A 20,942-nucleotide genomic window follows, 5' to 3' on the forward strand; every position below is an offset into this window, starting at 1 on the left:
CTAATCAGTCAAGGCCAGTCAATACTACTACTACTACAATTCAATATGTCAAGCGCCTTTGACCTAGTAGATCACACAATACTAATGACCCTGCTTGACAACATAGGAATAACTGGAGCAGTAGCAGCCAGGTTCAGCGGTTTTCTGAGAACTACATCCTACCTTGTCAAAATGTTCAATGAATTTTCAGCCTCCTGGATCCCTGAATACGGGGTCCCTCAGTGTTCTCCGATATCAACAATATTATTCAATGTCTTATGGCTCCACTTGGCAAGAAACTGGAAAAAATGGGCTTAAACCCATTCATATATGCATACGATGCCACCATCTACATAGCTTTCAACTACAGCATCATATAGATACTGGATAAGGCCAAAAAAAGGGCTTGACCTCATTGAAAACTGGACTACAACTGTCAAATTTAAACTGAACCGAGACAAAACCAAACTCCTGTTTTTTTCCAGCTAGCACAATACCACTACTTACCAAAGCCTCATAATAGATCAACAATCGAAACACAAATAAAAATACTAGAAATTATTTTTGACAAACATCTGGCCCTTGAAGACCAAGTTGCTGCAATCACGTCAAAAAGCTTCAAAACACTATGGAAACTGAGAACAATCAGAGACTATTTCCTCAGTCATTTCGTATTATAGTACAGACGCTAATATTGTCCTAACTAGACTACTGTAATGCAGTATGTGTAGGCTGCAAAGAAAACCTACTTTGATTGTTGCAGACTGTCCAAAACACAGCAGCAATATTGATATTCAAAAAGTCAAAATATGACAGAGCAACCCCACAACCCCAAGATCACAAGGAGTAGCAATGGGATTTGAACTGGGCCTCCCTTGTTGTCAGCCCAGATGTCAAACTACTCTTCTACTCCCAATTCTGTGCACCCCATTGCATAAAGGGCATAGTAGAAATGGAAAAAGTATAGAAGAGTGACAAAAATGACAAAAGGGATGGAACAGCTATTTATGATGAAGGGCTGAATAGATTAAAGATCTTTAACTTCGGGAAGAGGCAACTGAGGGGGGATATGATAGGAGTTTGCAAAATAATGAACAGGGTGGAACTGTTAGGTAATACAATATATTAATATTAAATATTAATAAGAGTACTAGATAAATTCGGAATTGGTGGAAACATACTTAGCTGGATCAAGGGTTTCCTAACCACAAGAACATATCAAGTGAAATCAAACTCAAACATATCATCACCATGGAAAGCAGATTGCGGAGTTCCACAAGGATCCCCTCTATCACCGATCCTCTTCAACCTAATGATGACCCCACTAGCCAAGTCCTTATCCAACCAAGGCCTTAACCCCTTCATCTATGCAGACGACGTCACAATATACATTCCTTACAAATCTAAACTGTCAGAAATCACTAACGAAATCAAGGTCAGCTTGAACATCATGGACTCATGGGCAAATGCATTTCAACTAAAACTCAACAAAGAAAAAACACACTGTCTTATCCTCTCGTCCCAACACAACGCAGACAACCCCACAATTATCAACACCCCAGATTACACCCTCCCCCTCTCAGACAGCCTGAAAATCCTTGGCGTTACATTGGACTGCAACCTAACACTAGAGAGCCAAGTGACATCCACAACAAAGAAAATGTTCCACTCAATGTGGAAACTCAAACGCGTGAAACAATTCTTCCCGAGGGAAACATTTTGCAACCTGATTCAATCAATGGTACTAAGCCATTTAGACTATTGCAATGGAATGCAAAGAACAAACATTAAAGACACTTCAGACCGCTCAAAACATGGCAGCTAAACTTATCTTTGGGAAAACGCGATTTGAAAGAGCAAAACCCCTACGTGAAAAACTACACTGGCTCCCAATCAAAGAACGCATTGCTTTCAAAATCTGCACCCTGGTTCACAAAATTATCTATGGTGAAGCACCGGGATACATGACAGACCTGATCAACCTACCAACTAGAAACACATCCGAATCAACACGAACGTACCTAAATCTACACTAAGCGATCTGCAAAGGACTCAAATACAAATCAACTTACGCATCCAGTTTCTCCTACATATGCACACAACTGTGGAACACTTTACCAAAAGCCTTGAAAACTACATACAACCACCTAAACTTCTGGAAAAAAATAAAAACTAACGTGTTCAATAAGGCATACCCTACCAATCCAACATAAATGCCTGATCTCTGCAACACAACAAAACTAAAGAATGTTATGGACATAACACAACTCTTCCGTAGTACGATTCCCTAATGTGGCTGTGCCACATGAACCTTATCTTACCACAATATCACTTTGCATTTGTTTACACTGGAGTCTGCAAACGCCTCTCCGGTACTATGTAAGCCAAATTGAGTCTACAAATAGGTGGGAAAATGTGGGATACAAATGTAACAAATAACTAAATAAATTTATCCCTTCAGACTGTACTAGATGGCAGATTTTAAACAAATTAGAGAAAGTATTTTTTTTTCTGAACGAGCAGTGGAATTTGTTTCCAGAGGGTGTGGTCATGGCACTTAACATTGATGGCTTTAAAAGGCATTTGAATATATTTCTAGAGAAATTCATAAATAATTATTATCCAAGTAATTCTCAGAATGCTACCACCCATCCCTTGGATCTTTGATAACAGATCTATTCTTTGGGATCTGCAAAATTCTTTTTAGTTACCAGATTTGCCACTGTCAAAGACAGGATTCTGAGCTTGATAGACCTTTAGTTCTTAACATCATTCTTATAACAATAAATCTCAGTCTCTCTCTTTCAGTTGTCCCACCCAGCCGTTTGCTTTTATGTATCCATCGACACACCCTTTTTCCATTCTCTTTTCAGTTCCCCACCTTAACCACACCACCTTCTCTCAAACTCCTCTATTCCCAGCAGTATCTCTCATCTCCACCAACTTCTCTCTCAAATCCCCCCATCCCCAACAGTCTTAACCCCCTACTCCACTATCCCTCTCCTCTTCCAGTTACCCAGACCACTAGTTACTCTTCCCAGTTAGTCAGCCACCCCAAGATAATTTTCACATCACCTCCCTTTCATTTTACAGTCTGCTTCTCTTCTCCACCAGGTGGCTCTCTAAGAGTTTATCCTTTATTGAATTTGCTATACTGCCTTATTCTGGTAAAACAGGTCAAGGCAGTTTGCATAAAACATTAAGAATAGAAAAGAACAACAATATATAGATAGGAGAGGAGCACAAACAAATACAAAAGTACAGAAATGGCAACAGATTACTGTTCACATACTCAAGGAGGTGAGCCGTTGGACCACAGCTGGTAAACAGCTGCACCAGGCGAGTTAGACTAGGCACAACACTAGGCAGAGTACTAGGCTAGGCAGGAACCAGGAACAGGGCTTGGCTGGAAAAGGGAGCAGGGACAGGGTTTGGCTGTAGCAGGACCCAGGAGCAGGGTTTGACTATAGCAAGAGCCATGAACAGAGCTTGACTGTAGCAGGATCCAGGAACAGGGTGTGGCTGTAGCATGAGCCAGGAAAAGTGCTCTCAGGAGCAAGACCCTCAGGAGCAGGGTTCTCAGGAGCAAGGCCCTCAGGAACAAGGTTCAGAAAGAGGGCTTACAGGAAGATGGTTCTCAGGAACAAGACTAGCTTGTTGTGAAGACCATGCATGAAAGTCCCAAGGTTCATTAAAAAGGTCCTCACTAATGATGTCACAACCTGTAGTGCCCTGAAATGAGTCTTCCAAAGCACTGAGGAACACAGCAGGGCACCAGATCGAGGCTAAGATACTGGGACATCTGACTGAGGCTTGGATAGTCTGTAGAAAACAGGGAAACAGGCAGTGGAGTCATCAGTACAGGAGGAATGTAATGTGGAGAAGCCGTGGAGCTTGACCAAAGGAAGGAAAGGTGAGTTTGGATGCAAGGGCACGCCCATGGCCGTGACAATTACAATGTAAAAGGATAAAGCCATAAAACCAACAGCCATACAGGAAGTTTTGTGGTAATATTGTAGAGTAAAATCTTGTGAGATAGCATTGGAGTTTGTATGTAGTGTGGCTCAAATTCACTGAAAGTCATGTGGTACAGATAAGACTGTGCCTGTTTCACTGGTACAGCATGAAACTCTAGAGTGCAAGAATGAAATTTCTAGTTTCCAGGGTGACCTGACACTCAGAATTTGTGTGTTTTGCCCATTAGTACCTAAGTATTGCCACACTGGGACAGACCAAAGGTCCATCAAGCCTAGCATCCTGTTTCCAACAGTGGCCAATCCAGGTCACAAACACCTGGCAAGGTCCCAAAAAAGTTCAATACATAAGCTGCATATCCTAGAAATAAGCAGTGGATTTTCCCCAAGTCATTTTAATAATGGTCTATGAACTTTTCCTTTAGGAAGCCATCCAAACCTTTTTTAAAATCCCGCTAAGCTAACCACCGTTACCACATTCTCTGGCAACGAATTCCAAAGTTTAATTACACGTTGAGTGAAGAAAACTTTTCTCCGATTCGTTTTAAATTTACTACTTTGTAGCTTCACTGCATGCCCCCTAGTCCTAGTATTTTTGGAAAGCGTAAACAAATATTAACGTCTACCCATTCCACTCCACTCATTATTTTATAGACCTCTATCATATCTCCCCTCAGCCGTCTTTTCTCCAAGTTGAAGAGCCCTAGCCACTTCAGTCTTTCCTCCTAGGGAAGTCGTCCCATCCCCTTTATCATTTTCATCGCCCTTCTCTGTACCTGTCTAATTCCACTATATCTTTTTTGAGATGCGGTGTCTAGAATTGAACACAATATTTGAGGTGCAGTCGCACCATGGACTGATACAAAGGCATTATAACGTCCTTATTTTTGTTTTTCATTCCTTTCCTAATAATACCTAACATTCTATTTGCTTTCTTAGCCATCTTATTCTGTGCTTTTATGTGAGATAGGTTTTAATTATGGCCTTATTGAAATGCCCTCATTAAAAATACCAGACAGATTTTCTGCAGTTGAAAATAGTGAAGGATAAGTTTTCTGAATGTTTTATTTCCTATCAGACAAGTCCAGTCTATGGAGTTTCATCAACATAAAAATTATGAAGCTCCACTTTAGATCACAAATTTAGAAAAACTAATACATTTAACACAGTATAGCTATTGTTTATAATTGACAATTGTCACATCAGAAACATTTTTCATTACTAAAGTGAAATGTTTTCTAATTTAATAAAATCATTTTGTTTTACAGACCAGTTACTGGAGGCAATACAACTCTGGAATGCTAAGCAGAAAAGCAACAAGAGTATTGATAAGTGCATCAGAAAACTATACGGTTAATGTAGGAAAGTAAGTGCATTATTTTATTCAGTTTTACAAGTGTCATTAAAAATAAATATGTCATTTTTAAAAAGGACAAGCAGGGCATCATTTACCACAGCTGGGTGACATTACCAATGAAGCCTCAGTGCGGATGCTACCCAGCATTTTTTTTCTGCCTGCCTTAGTCATTCAGGACCAGCAGTTATCTTCTTTCTGCAGAACAGAATGGTTTTTCAGTGCTCTCTTCAAGGCAATATTTTCTGTTTTGCAGCTTTCTCTGCCTTTCAGTGTTTATTTGCATGAGTATCGCTGGACCAATTTTTTTCTTTCCATTTTCAATTTCTTCCCCTTAGTACTTTTAGTTTTTTTATGTTTTAAAGTTTTCTTTGTTTTTTCTTGGCTCTAAGATACACTTAGGCCTTAGTTTTGCTGCCAGAACTTTAATTTTTTTTTAATTGAGCCATTTGATTTCACTTCAGCTATGTTTCCAATGTCACAAATATCTCCCAGTGGTTTTAACAAGTGTTCTCAGTGCAGCAAGGTCATGTCTGTGATTGACCTTCACAACTGGTGCTTGCCATGCCTTGGAACTGACCTTAAGAGCTCTTATTGTAAAGTCTGATCTCAAATACAGTGTTTATAGTGGAGTTTGTGCCTATATGGCCCCCTCTGACAACCTGGTATCAGTGAGGGCTGTAATTATGTGGGAATTATTTCTCTGATATATTTCTACTTACCATAGGAAATATACAATTTGGAAATATGGGGCAAATAGGGTTTTTACCTCCCTTCAACCACCCCAAAATACAGTGGACCAGCCACCCCCAAGATATGAAGTGACAGAGAGATCGGAGGCTGGTTTCCTTCCAAAGGGATAGTCTTTATTCCAACATAGATGATAAGGCAATTGGACAGTAAGGCAATTAGGCAGTAAAACAATTAGGCAATAAAACAATTAGACAAAGTAATTGGACAAGGTGATCAGACAAAGTAATCAGGCAAGGTAATCAGAAAAAGTAACCAGGCAAAGTAATTAGGGAATTAGGTAAAATAATTAGGGAAATTTTTTTTTTGTTGCAGAATTTGTATCCCACATTTTCCTACCTATTTGCAGGCTCAATGTGGCTTACATTATGCCGTAATGGCGATCACCATTCCTGAGTGAGAAATACAGAGTATTGTAGCAATAAGTACAGGAGATATAGGATAAGTTATAAGAAGTATTTCTACAGTTCACTTCAGGCATTAAGGATCAGAGTAGATGTAAAAAACATTCAGCAGTATTCATGTGAATAAGTAAACCAATAAAAAGAGTTCAATGTTAGTTTGAATTGGTAAGGTTTTGATGTATGGTCATTATGAGGGATCTTTTAGGTACGTCTCTTTGAACAATTTAGTCTTTAGTAGTTTACGGAAGTCTGTCAAAACGTTCATAGTTTTTATGGCAGTTGGTAGTGCATTCCACAGTTGTGTGCTAATATAGGAGAAGCTAGAAGCATGAATTGATTTATATTTGAGTCCTTTGCAACTGGGGTAATGGAGGTTCAAGAGAGTGCGTGATGATCTTTTTGTGTTCCTTGTTGGTAAGTCTATGAGGTCTGACATGTATAATGGGGCCTCTCCATGAATAATTTTGTGAACCAGGGTGCAGGTTTTGAATACAATTCGATCTTTTAATGGGAGCCAATGTATTTTTTCCCTGAGGGGTTTTGCGCTTTCGTATTTCGCTTTTCCAAATATGAGTCTGGCTGCTGTATTTTGGGCAGTTTGAAGTTTCTTAATGATTTGTGCTTTGCATCCGGTGTAGATGGAATTGCAGTAGTCTAAGTGGCTCAGCACCAATGATTGCACCAGGTTACGGAATATCTCCCATGGGAAGAAAGGTTTAACTCTTTTGAGTTTCCACATTGCATGGAACATTTTCTTTGTTACAATTTTCGCATGGCTTTCTAGTGTGAGATTTCTATCAATTGTGACTCCCAGGAGTTTCAAGGTGTTTGAAATAGGGAGAGTATGGTTTAGGGTACTTATAGTAGTAGGTTTATGCTTGTTATATTGCGATGAAAGGATAAGGCATTGTGTCTTTTCTGCGTTAAGCTTTAGTTGAAACGCATCTGCCCATGAGTTCCTTATTTGGAAGCTGTGATTGATTTTATTTGTGATTTCTGTTAGGTCCTTTTTAAATGGGATGTAAATCATGACATCGTCTGCATAAATGTATGGATTAAATGTATGGATTAAGGCCTTGATTGGATAGAGATCTGGCCAATGGGGTCATCATTAGATTGAAAAGGGTTAGTGAGAGGGGCGAGCCTTGAGGCACTCCGCATTCAGGTTTCCAAGGTGATGATGTAGCCAACTTTGTTATCACTTGGTATGTTCTTGCGGTTAGGAAGCCGTTGATCCATCTCAGTACGTTTCCTCAAATGCCGAAATATTCTAGGATGTTCAGTAGTATATTATGGCTGACCATATCAAACGCGTTGGACATGTCAAATTGTAAGAGGAGAACATTGTTGCCAGCTGCGATTATTTGTTTTAAGTTATTTAGGAGAGTTATCAGTACTGTTTCGGTGCTATGGTTAGCTCAGAATCCTGATTGAGATGTATAAAGTATTGAGAAGTTGTTTAAGCAATTGGTAAGTTGTTTGGTAACTATACTTTCCATTATCTTAACTACAAGAGGGATGGATGCTACCGGGCGGTAGTTAGTTATGTCATTTAATTTTTTCTTTGGATCTTTAGGTAATGGAGTAAGCAAAATATTACCTTTATCCAGTGGGAAAAATCCATGTTAGAGCATGAAATTTAAGTAGGAGGTGAGGTCTGTTATAAAAAGTTGAGGGGCAGACTTTATTAGATAACTGGGACATGAATCTAGTTTGCAGTGGGACTTGGCAAATCTACTGATCGCTTGGGTGACGGTTTCCTCCTCTAGTGGAACAAAGTTTGTCCAGATTCGGTCAGCTGGATATCCATCGGTAGTTGGGTCCAAACAATTAATGAATATTTCATGGTCTGTGGTGTTTAATGGTAAAGTGGATCGTAGTTTTATAATTTTCTCATTAAAGTAGATAGCCAGATCATCTGCTGATGGGGAATCTGTGCTGGTTGTGGTAACTGGTGAGGTGTCGAGGAGTTTGTGTAAGAGTTGGAATAATTTGTGGGTATCCTTAAAATCTGGTCTTATTTTGGATTTGTAATATGACCTTTTGGTTTGTCTAATTGAATATTTATATTTTCTTTGCATTTGTTTCCATGCATTAAGTGTGTGTTCATCTTACATTTTATTCCATGCTCATTCGAGTCTCCTTACCTGAGTTTTTAGTTTTTTCAGATCCTCGTTAAACCATGGTATTGAGCTATGTCTTCATGAGGTTCTTGTTTGTAATGGTGCAATTGTGTCTAGTATGCTCATGCATCTGTTGTCCCAATTTAGGAGGTATTGTTTGGATTCTGTTTGTACTGTCCATTCGTTTGTATAGAACTGTTGCCAGAATAGAACAGGGTCAGTTTGGCCTCTTGTAGTATATGCTGTATGTTCTTGTTATTGATTTTGATTTGAGTCTTTTTTTCCGCCATTGTAGGGATAAGTTTAGTTTGTAGTGGTCTGACCATGGTATTTCTGTCCATTTGGTATCTGTTAATATAAGGGTTTGATCTGAGGAGAATTTATGTGTCATTAGGTCAAGTGTATGTCCTTTAACATGCGTTGCTTGAGCGTTGGACCAGTTAAATTCCCATGATTGGAAAAAATCCTTACATTCTCGTGTGTTATTTGCATTAGGGTCTTCTAGGTGCAAGTTTATGTCCCCTACTATAAGAAGATTGCAGTTAGATACACAGGTATTCAAAATGAAGTCCATGAAGTGTGGTTGGCAATCTTGCCACTTGCCTGGTGGTCTATAAAACAGAACAATGTTTAAATGGTCTAACAAGGTAATGTAGTTAATTCTAAGTGATGCAATTTCTAGTTGTGGTGATATGGATTCAGCTGTGGTTGTTACGGTGAAATAGGATTTATAGATCAGCACAATTCCCCCTCCTCTCTTTCCATTTCTTGTCCAATGGGTAATTTTGTAATCTGGGGGGCTCAGATATAGTATAATGGGGTTGTTGTGATCATGAATCCAGGTTTCACTGATGAGTAATAGATCAAGGTTGTCATCAATAATCCAGTCTGTTATTGTTGCAGCTTTATTGACAGCGGATCTAGCGTTAATGTATCCTGTTTGAATTTTTTGATAAGGATCAGTTGGGTTTGGGATTGTGATGATTCTCTTTAGTTGTCTGTTTTCTTGTGTTGTGGATTTATTATGTCCATTTTTTCCTTTATTTTGATTATGTTTGTGTAAAGTGGTATCTCCATTATTCTGGTTGTTGTTGTAGTTTGGCGTTGTGTTTAGATGATCTGTTGATTATGTATATTGTGGGAATGTTATTTGTTTCCGAGAGGGGAGTGATTAGCGTGAGAGTGAATAGATAATAAGGAAAATTTTGGTGGTGTTCATTTTGATGTTGTTTCGTTAGTGTTGTTAAGTAGACTAGGAATTTGTTGTAGTATTGGTTCTTGATTCGATTTAATGAGGTATCTTTCCAGTTTGGTAGAGTTGTAGTTAAACGGATTTCAGTTGGAGAACTTCAGACTTAAGCATATGATTCAAGTTAGAAGCTGGAGGGCTTACTGACCTGGAGGTGTATGGTAGTCATAATCATCCGTGGTGGGTTCTTAGAGCTGTGAAGCCGCAGTATCTTGAGGTAATTGTTGGCATACCAGGGAACAACTGAGGCCTTTTTCTGTCTAAGTTACTGGATTTTGAGTAATTATAGCTGGTTTACTCACAGTTAGGTGTTTAGAAGTGTTACTTCTGGTGCTGAATCTTAGTAATTCTGAGAGCTGTATTCATGGTTGGAGGTCGATGTGATCGGGGTTCGGGTGCCCTGTTCGGGTTGGTTAGGCTCTGCAGCTCTGTAGCTGTTTCTGTGTTTGAAGATAGGAGCTGGGGTGGGAGGCCACAGTCTCAGGTAGTTGGCTCCCGGAGTTAAACTGTTGTGTTCCTTCTATTCTATTCTTTACACCGCTGCCGCTGCTCTGTTTGTAGGTAAGGTAATTAGGGAATTAGGTAAGGAATTGGGTAATTAGGTAAAGTAATTAGAGAATTGGGTAGGGAATTGGGTAATTAGGTAGGGAATTAGGGTAAGAACAACAAATAGAAATATTTGTTGTGAGAGGAGGAGATATCACTGTGGTAAAAATGCACTCACTGTGAATGGTCTCTCTGCCTCTGACTGGATACAGCACGACAGTGCCTTATATACAGTGAACTGAGCATCAGTCCCCCTCCCATCCAGTCTACAACTTGCAATCTCAGCTACATTCTATCTCACTTCATTGTTTACATAGAATGAAACATAAATGTTCTGGAACACATAACACGATATCTGTATGTTTACAAAACACAGCATCTTAAAATAAGTCTAAGGCTCTTTTACCAAAGACTTTAGTTGCCATCTCGTACAGGAATTCCCCTAGAACCAAGGTCTTATCATAGTGTTATCTAAGTCCTTAACACTTCTTCTCTCCCAAACTGTAAATATATATTCTTGAGTGTCCTTGTTAGTGTAGAATCAGCGGCACCATTTCTATCAGGGGAGGGGGAAGAGCACTCTTTGCTGGTACAGTGTGACCTTGTAGGTACAGCTCTCAGCAATAATACAGAGAACACAGAAAAAAATGCAGCTTTCAGGCAGTTTTAAGATTTAAGCCTTTAGCTTTGTAGGTCATGGGTCGTGCCTGTCAGTAGTCAGAAAAAGTGCAGATCAATTCAACAGGGAGTCATGAGGTCCAGTGCAAGAGACTTAGGTACTGGCATCCACACACTCACCTGGCTGCATTTTTCAGACCTAAGAACAGTGGTTCAGGAGAAACTTGCAGATGATCCCTACTGAGGCTACACAATCTTTTGGGAGGTAAGATGAAGGAAATTGCTCACTTCGTCAAGAAGCATGCTGATACCATCAAGTCCCTGTCTCGGCCTCCTCTTTCTGTGGTCACCACCTCTCGGAGGTTTTTGGGTAGTAGCCAGACGAGTCCGTACTACTCTCAGGTTCACTCCTACCCACCCTTCCCAGCAATCCAAGGATCCCTTCTCCTGCATTTGGCAGCAGTGGCCCCCAAAATCCCAGCCAGCTCCCCAGTCAAAGCAGGGGACAAGCTTTTGACTGGCTTCAGGAGAACATAGCCATGTAAAAGTAACTCTTCTGGATGAGAGGATGAATTTTTTCAAGCAAAATGGCCCCTTGTATCCTTGGACTGGTGGGTTCTCAAAATAGTCTTGGGGGGGTGGGGGGGTGTTACACTCTTCATTGATAACTCCCTACAAATTTCCCACTGAGAATGACAGAATTTAACTTTTGCCATGGACCTGCTTGTAGAGGAACTTTCTTCCTTTCTACAGGCTCAGGCAGCCAAACCCATTCTACCAAGGGAAGAAGGAAGGAATGATATTTTAAAAATCCCTAAACTTAAATGGCTGCATGTGGTGGATGTGTCGAGTGACACTTAGATGGCGACTTGGCTGTGTTGAACTAGGGCCGGTGCCGGGCAGATTGTATGGTCTATGTCCCGTATATGGCAGTCCAGTTTAGGATGGGTTGGAAAGGGCTTCGACAGCAACAACAGTGCTGGGCAGAATTTTATGATCTGTGTCCCACAAATGACAAGACAGGCTTGAGTGGGCTTCGACAGCAACTCCAGTAGTTGGAATGTAAGGATGTAATCCATTGGGTTGGTCGTGAGCCCTTGAGCCCTGGCTGAGGCCAGCAGAGCGCCGACCCAGGCCAAGGGGAGACCAACCCACCACTGCACACCCCAGCTACTCAAACCCCTAACCTACCCTCCCCCTCAGGAAGAAAGGGAAATAGGCATACAGGCGGGCCTCGCGGCCAAACAGGATCCCAGGTGCTCAGAGCCACTCGTGCGGGCCTCACAGCCGAACTGGAACCCAGACACACACAGGAGAAGGTGAAAGAACCCAGGAGTTCCCCCCCCCCCACCCCCCGGGACCCCAAGGTGCCAGCCACATGCTGAACACCAGCCACAGGGCAAAGGGAGTAACAAAGGAACCAGAGCGGGGCCACATACCCCCAGGGGACCAGCGCAGGACAGGGGAACTAATACAGGAAGCACCCTGCGGGCGGATGAAAAGACAACAGCCCAAAGGACCCCCCCTCCCCCGGGGCCAAGGGGAGAAGGAACACTCCACCCCACAAGCCAGAGACAGGAGCTGCAAACAAAAGGAAAACCTAGGCCCCAGCCAAATGCCATGGAAAAGACACAACAGAAGAGAAAGGAAATCTCTGACAGAACACCCAGAAGACAGAGGCAGAGCCACATCACACACGGGGTTAAACTTACTGAGCCTGCAGGCAGGCACACGAGGGAAGGAGATCCTTAACTAAACAAACAAACAGAGAGAAAGCTCCCGACCAGGAGCACAGCCCCGCTGAACAAACACACAGCCGGCTTCCCAGTGAGAACTGCAAGCAGTGAGGGAGAGCCCAGCTGGAGGCAGTGAGCTGATTACAGCTCCACACACACACACACACACACACGGAAACCAGCTAGCATAAACAGAGGGCAGGGAAGGAATCCCTGAACAGAAACACAAATCAAAGCCAGAGCACAGAGCACGTTCTAAGAACTGTCTGGCTTTCTAGTCACAAAGAAATGTAATGCCAAAGCAGGGAAGGCAGAAGGAAGCAGGCTAAAGTACACCCCCTGACGTCAGTCAGACCCTGCCAGCCAATCAGGAATGAAATCCACCCCCTTCCCCTGCCAAACCGGCAGAATCATAACAAAGGACAGGGCCAGGCGGATTTCTATGGTCTATGTCCTAGAAACACCACTTGCTCCAAGCAAAAAAAACATTGCTAAGTGGTCCAGTGTTGGAGTTTTGCTTTGAGGAAGATAAGTGACCATAGTTAATTTTATTATGTTTCTTTGAAAATTGTAATAAACATGCATTTAAAAATGGACATTTAACCTGCCTAGAACCAAAGAGTTTCTGCACATGATAAGAGACACTATGGTGAGACGAAGACTTGAAACAGCTGTGCATTATAAGAAGTCATATACCCTATAAATACCTATTTTGATGCAGTATCTCCTTTGGTGCTTTATTCGTATTTAATAATTTTTGATATTCTGTAGAAATCACCTTTTTTCTGCAATAATTTTTTTTGTTTGAGGTAGTGTGTGTTCCCATATATATTTCATGCCTCTGTTTGAGGCATACTCAGTGGACTCTAGTTTCCCACTGCTGTCAGGCCTTGAGGAACCTAGTGGACATCATCTCAGTCACTCCAGAGCTTGCAGAGTCACTCTTGTGGACAATTCAGTCCAGTTTCACCATAGGAATTTCCTTGCAAATTCCTCCTCCTCACAAGATGCTGACAACAAATACTTCTAGCCTGGACTGGGGGGCTCTTGTGGATGAACTCCACACTCAGGGTCACAGGTCTGCTGAGGAAATTCAGCTTCACATTAACATAGAAGCATATACAAAAATGAAGGCAGATAAAGACCATCAGGCTCATTTTCGAAAGAAAAGGACGTCCAAAAAGCGACACGAAAGGCACATGGGCGTCCCCATGAAAGAAAGTTGCTCAAATCCAGTAATCAAAACAAGGCCATAAGTGAGGACGCCCATCTATGGTTGTCCCCACAGGGGGCGTGTTAGGGGCGGTGTTACGAGATGGGCGCCCCCAGCGTATAACAGCTAGCGAAATGGTTTTGCATGGGTCGGAATATGGGCGTCATTAGTTAGACCTGAAATAAAAGCGACCAGGGTAAGGGGGAAATCATCTTTAGACCCATTAGCGATTTTGTGGAGTTGGAGAGTGGCGAGAGCGTTGTTGGGAGAGAAAGCTGAGAGTTTGTTGAGTGCCTGTTACCTTTGTCTATGTGCCGTAGTCGGAACATTTTCACCCTCACGTGCCTCATTTATGTTTTACCTTTTCACCTTTCCCTACCCCTTCTAGCCCCCAAACCCAGACACCACTACTCCTTCCTCTCTCTCCCCCATCCCCTCCCCCTATCCCTCTCCATTCACTGTCCCCAAGTTCATATTTCATTCCCTTACCTGTTTGTAGTCTCTGTTTGTCTCTTTGGCCTGTGTACTGCTGCAGCATGTTTGTGAAGACTGCTTGGAGAGTGAGTGGCTAGAGGGTGTGGCAGGAGAGTTTGTAGTGGGTCAGAGAGTGCTTGAAGTGTGGCTCTGCTGTATGTGACCGCATTGTTTGTAGGTGGTGGAAGAGTGAGTGTCAGCTTCTGTTTGTTGCTGCTGTGTTTCACCAAGTTGGTAGGGAGAGGTGAGCACTGGTGTCACTGTATTGCACCTGTAGTGTGGGGAAATGGAGACACTAGATGCACAGGTGGCTTACATGTTGGAGGAAGAGGGGAGGCACCGCAGGAGGTACTCACGCCCCAGAGTTTTCAGGCCCTGTAGCAGTTTCCTAGACCTCACTGACCTGCAGTGTCTCACTAGGTACTGCTTTGATAGGGCTGCCATTCAGCACCTTTGTGATCAGCTCAAACCCCTCCTGCAGCCCAGGACCCATAGGAACGACCCCATCCCTGTTCACCTAAAGAGCACTGCTTCTCTATCTTTTCTGGCAGCTGGGAGTTTCCAGTCTGTCCTATCTGTGAACATGGGTGTCACCCAGGCTTCCATTTCTAACTGCCTCACCCAGTTCCTTGATGCCTTCCTTACCCACACCTCTGAGTACATCACCTTCCCCACCACCCCTCCAGGCCCTGCAGAACAACATGGCTGACTTCTACACCGTAGCTCGCTTCCCCTCAGTCACAGGTGCCATTGACTGCACACATGTCGCAGTCAGACCCCTCCCCCGGGCATGAGAGGCCACTTATAGGAACAGGAAAGCATTCCACTCACTCAATATGCAAGTTGTGTGTGATGCCCAGGGGGAGATTCTTGACGTGTGTGCCTGATACCCAGGTTCCACCCATGACGCCTATCTATTGCAGCACTCAGGTTTGAGCGAGGGGAGATCACCAGTGGATGGCTCCTAGGTAAGTGCAGCATGGATCTGCCCAAACTATACCTCCTCCACCAGGCAACCCTCCACAACCCACTATTCCCCCCCACCCCCACCTCCACAAGGTACCCGCTCCAAACAATACACACTCATCTTTCTCATCCTGCTTCTCCCCAAAGGTGACAGAGGCTACCCACAGCGGAGTTGGTTCATGACCCCCATAGTGCACCCACAAACAGGGTCAGAGGAGAACTACAACAGTAGACATCGGACCACCCGTGGCATCATCGAGCGCACCTTCGGACAACTTAAGAACAGGTTCCAATGTCTGTACCGTTCTGGAGGGGAGCTCCTGTACAGCCCCCAAAAGGTGGCAAAGATATTCCTGGCCTTCTGCATGCTACATAATTTGGCAATGTGCAGAGGACAGGCCCTCCCAGAAGAGCCACAGCCACCACAGCAGCAGGCCCCAGATGAACAGGATGAGGAGCCCCCTCCACCTCCCACCCACAGAGCAGAGCAGAGTGCACACCAGCTGGGGGTCAGAGCCAGGCAAAGACCAATTGAGACAAGTTTTGTGTGAGAGTAAGTTGACATTTCTAATCACATAGTATTTACACACCATCACCCGCTCTGTACATATTCCCCTCCCTCCAACCCTCACCCCACACCCCCTCTCAGCATGTCCCATCACTTTCCCCTCCCCTGACCCCGTCCCAGTCTCCTCCTACCCCTCCCACCATGTTTCTTTGCAGCTAGTGCTGCAGGGGAACTGTGTTGAGAGTCCTCTGATGAGCTCCCACTCTCCTCCTCTGTGTCCACAAGGCAGCCTGCTGCCTTGGCTGCCCTGTGGAAGTCCAGACACCTTGTGCTCTGTGGCTTTCCCTGCAACCTGGGCACAGGACCCAGAAGGGGAGCTGGTGTAGTGGCTGCTGGACCAGTGGCTGGGAAGGCTGAGGATCTCAAGCTCCTCCTCTTAGCGGGTGCAGTGGTAGAAGTAGACACCAGTTGCTGCATCAGAGCTGTACTAGGTGCTTTCAGGTCACAGCATAGGCCTGTACCGCTTCCCGTTGCAGCTCCAATTTCTGGCGCCGGTAATCTTCCATGTGCACATTCTGGCCCAGCAATTGTGTGGCGAGGTACAGTAGCTGCCTGCTCTGGCTGGATGGCCTCTGCTGAGGAGGTGTCCCCCCCCCCCCCCCCTTCTGCATCTTCTTCTTCAGTACCACCATCGGCAAAGGCTGCAGGTGGTGGAGGGAGAGCTGGCGCGGCTGCTGCTGTTGGGTCCTGTGGTTCCACCCCATGGTCCTGTGTGCTTTCTTGTGCAGGCCCACTGGTTTGCTGCTCTGTGTGCTGGGGCTGGTGGCCACTAGGGCCAGCTTCTTCCTCTGACTGGCTATCATCACCTGCATAGCAAAAGGGAAAGGGGGGAAAGGGAAATGGGACTTGATATACCGCCTTTCTGTGGTTTTTGCAACTACATTCAAAGCGGTTTACATATATACAGGTACTTATTTGTACTTGGGGCAATGGAGGGTTAAGTGACTTTCCCAGAGTCACAAGGAGCTGCAGTGGGAATCAAACCCAGTTCTCCAGGATCAAAGTCCGCTGCACTAACCACTAGGCTACTAGGAAGTGTGTTGGTCAAAATAACCCACTTTTGTTTTTCAGCATTCATATACATAGCCCCACACGCAAAGACCCAGCAAAGAGATGGTGAGGAATGGGATTGGCAGGCAGCAAGCCACAGATATCATTGTACATGGTACAGAGCTGGAGACGAGGAGTGCAGTGTACTACAGAGACTGATGTGCAAGAGAGCCACACAGGCAGGTGAGCAGACATAGAACTGTGGAAGGAGTGCAGAGGACACAGTGGCCAGAGCACAGAGGTGTGGGAAGGAGATATGCTGAGTTTGGTGATTGGAAAAGAGGAGGGAGTGGGGAAGGCCCCCAGAGCTGTGAAACAGTGGTAACCTACACACACGTTGCTGGAAACCCTTCCCCCACCCCTCTCTCCCCGGCTACTTCCTGTGTCATGGTCTGTAATGAATAGTGATTTGTATTGCATGTGGTGTTCTCACCCCTTCCCCTACTGAGGAGCGCCACACTGTTCCCCACTTGTGTAAAACAGAGTGTAGTGCAGCAGAACAGATACCCCAGCTTCCTAATGGTGAACCTACCTGAGCCCTCAGGCTGTGCTGATGTGTCAAGGGACCCAATGCCATGGATCCCCTCCTGGTGCAAGAGCCCATGAATGATGCGCTCGATGGGGATCAAGTTAGCGGTGTCATGTGCTGGGGGGTTGGCACCAGCCTTCCTCCTGACATCACGCCTCAGCTGGCACCACTTCCGTTTGCAGTCTTCCACATCCTTGCCACAGTGGAAGACCGCATTGAGCCGGTCCCTTACTGCCTCCCATTCTCTCTGCTTCATTGTAGCAGCCAGCCTCTGGCCCGTGGGAGCAAAGAGATGCATGTGCCTCCTCTGCATTTCCTGAACCAGCAGTTCAATTTCAGGGTCTCTGAAGTTACCCTTGCGGGTGGGTGGTTGCTCTGGTGCCATTGTACCAATGCGATGCAAAGAATGGAAATACAGAGAAGGGCACTTAAATACTCTCCCAGGGACGCCCATGTAAGAACGAGATGGGCGTTCTAATTTCAATTATTGACAAAGTCCCTAAACGTCCCCAGCTGCTCTGGCAATTTGGGTGTCCTCATTTCGATTATGGCTGGGAACTATGGGCATCCCCGGCTGCTCTGTGTTTTGGGCATCCTCATTTCGATTATGGGTGAAAATGATAAACATACCCAGCTGCTATTCTCGTTTGGAAGGTTGCATTCCCTTTATTGGCGCCTCTTTAAAATGGCTTTCTCAGTGCTTGCACTTTAGATGTTTTTCTTTAGATTATGGGGTGGTATTTCAAACCTTGTTTTTGCCACTGTATGCTTTTGTACACTTGTTTGTTTATTTGTTTGTTTTTTTTTGGGGGGGGGAGGATTTTTCTACCAGTTCTTGAAAGAATAAGTACATAAGTACATAAGTAGTGCCATACTGGGAAAGACCAAAGGTCCATCTAGCCCAGCATCCTGTCACCGACAGTGGCCAATCCAGGTCAAGGGCACCTGGCACGCTCCCCAAACGTAAAAACATTCCAGACAAGTTATACCTAAAAATGCGGAATTTTTCCAAGTCCATTTAATAGCGGTCTATGGACTTGTCCTTTAGGAATCTATCTAACCCCTTTTTAAACTCCGTCAAGCTAACCGCCCGTACCATGTTCTCCGGCAACGAATTCCAGAGTCTAATTACACGTTGGGTGAAGAAAATTTTCTCCGATTCGTTTTAAATTTACCACACTGTAGCTTCAACTCATGCCCTCTAGTCCTAGTATTTTTGGATAGCGTGAACAGTCGCTTCACATCCACCTGATCCATTCCACTCATTATTTTATACACTTCTATCATATCTCCCCTCAGCCGTCTCTTCTCCAAGCTGAAAAGCCCTAGCCTTCTCAGCCTCTCTTCATAGGAAAGTCGTCCCATCCCCACTATCATTTTCGTTGCCCTTCGCTGTACCTTTTCCAATTCTACTATATCTTTTTTGAGATACGGAGACCAGTACTGGACACAATACTCCAGGTGCGGTCGCACCATGGAGCGATACAACGGCATTATAACATCCGCACACCTGGACTCCATACCCTTCCTAATAACACCCAACATTCTATTCGCTTTCCTAGCCGCAGCAGCACACTGAGCAGAAGGTTTCAGTGTATCATCGACGACGACACCCAGATCCCTTTCTTGATCCGTAACTCGTAACGCGGAACCTTGCAAGACGTAGCTATAATTCGGGTTCCTCTTACCCACATGCATCACTTTGCACTTGTCAACATTGAACTTCATCTGCCACTTGCACGCCCATTCTCCCAGTCTCGCAAGGTCCTCCTGTAATCGTTCACATTCCTCCTGCGACTTGACGACCCTGAATAATTTTGTGTCATCGGCGAATTTAATTACCTCACTAGTTATTCCCATCTCTAGGTCATTTATAAATACATTAAAAAGCAACGGACCCAGCACAGACCCCTGCGGGACCCCACTAACTACCCTCCTCCACTGAGAATACTGGCCACGCAATCCTACTCTCTGCTTCCTATCTTTCAACCAGTTCTTAATCCATAATAGTACCCTACCTCCGATTCCATGACTCTGCAATTTCTTCAGGAGTCTTTCGTGCGGCACTTTGTCAAACGCCTTCTGAAAATCCAGATATACAATGTCAACCGGCTCCCCATTGTCCACATGTTTGCTTACCCCCTCAAAAAAATGCATTAGATTGGTGAGGCAAGACTTCCCTTCACTAAATCCGTGCTGACTTTGTCTCATCAGTCCATGTTTTTGTATATGCTCTGCAATTTTATTCTTAATAATAGCCTCCACCATCTTGCCCGGCACCGACGTCAGACTCACCGGTCTATAATTTCCCGGATCTCCTCTGGAACCCTTCTTAAAAATCGGAGTAACATTGGCTACCCTCCAGTCTTCCGGTACTACACTCGATTTTAGGGACAGATTGCATATTTCTAACAGTAGCTCCACAAGTTCATTTTTTAGTTCTATTAATACTCTGGGATGAATACCATCAGGTCCCGGTGATTTACTACTCTTCAGCTTGCTGAACTGACCCATTACATCCTCCAAGGTTACAGAGAATTTGTTTAGTTTCTCCGACTCCCCCGCTTCAAATATTCTTTCCGGCACCGGTGTCCCCCCCAAATCCTCCTCGGTGAAGACCGAAGCAAAGAATTCATTTAATTTCTCCGCTACGGCTTTGTCCTCCTTGATCGCCCCTTTAACACCATTTTCGTCCAGCGGCCCAACCGACTCTTTGGCCGGTTTCCTGCTTTTAATGTATCTAAAAAAAATTTTTACTATGTATTTTTGCTTCCAACGCTAATTTCTTCTCAAAGTCCTTTTTTGCCCTCCTTATCTCCGCTTTGCATTTGGCTTGGCATTCCTTATGATCTATCCTGTTACTTTCAGTTGGTTCTCTTCTCCACTTTCTGAAGGATTGTTTTTTGGCTCTAATGATTTCCTTTATCTTACTGTTTAGCCACGCCGGCTGACGTTTAGTCTTTTTTCCATTTTTTCTAATACGTGGAATATATTTGTCCTGAACCTCCAGGATGGTGTTTTTAAACAGCATCCACGCCTGATGCAAGTTTTTTACTCTGCGAGCTGCTCCTTTCAGTCTTTTTTTCACCATTTTTCTCATTTTGTCGTAATCACCTTTTCTATAGTTAAACGCTAGCGCACTTGATTTCCTAGTTTCACTTCCTTCAATGCCAATATCAAAACCGATCATATTATGATCACTGTTATCAAGCGGCCCTCGTATCGTTACCCCCTGCACTAGATCATGAGCACCACTAAGGACTAAGTCTAGTATTTTTCCTTCTCTTGTCGGCTCCTGAACTAGCTGTTCCATGAAGCTGTCCTTGATTTCATCAAGAAATCTTATGTCCCTTGCGTGTACAGATGTTACATTAACCCAGTCTATATGCGGGTAATTGAAATCCCCCAT

General features: G+C 44.0%; 1 long non-coding RNA gene across 1 annotated transcript in view; it reads left to right on the top strand.

Annotated features, from left to right (window-relative positions):
• LOC115468018 overlaps positions 1–20,942 on the top strand; it is a 141,620-nt gene that overhangs the window by 35,762 nt on the left and 84,916 nt on the right. The window contains exon 2 of the long non-coding RNA XR_003941805.1: positions 5,222–5,319. This is a non-coding gene — a long non-coding RNA (uncharacterized LOC115468018). The remainder of the gene's footprint in view (positions 1–5,221; positions 5,320–20,942) is intronic.

This window comes from Microcaecilia unicolor, chromosome 4, assembly GCF_901765095.1.
Source record: "Microcaecilia unicolor chromosome 4, aMicUni1.1, whole genome shotgun sequence".
Lineage (NCBI taxonomy): Eukaryota > Metazoa > Chordata > Amphibia > Gymnophiona > Siphonopidae > Microcaecilia > Microcaecilia unicolor.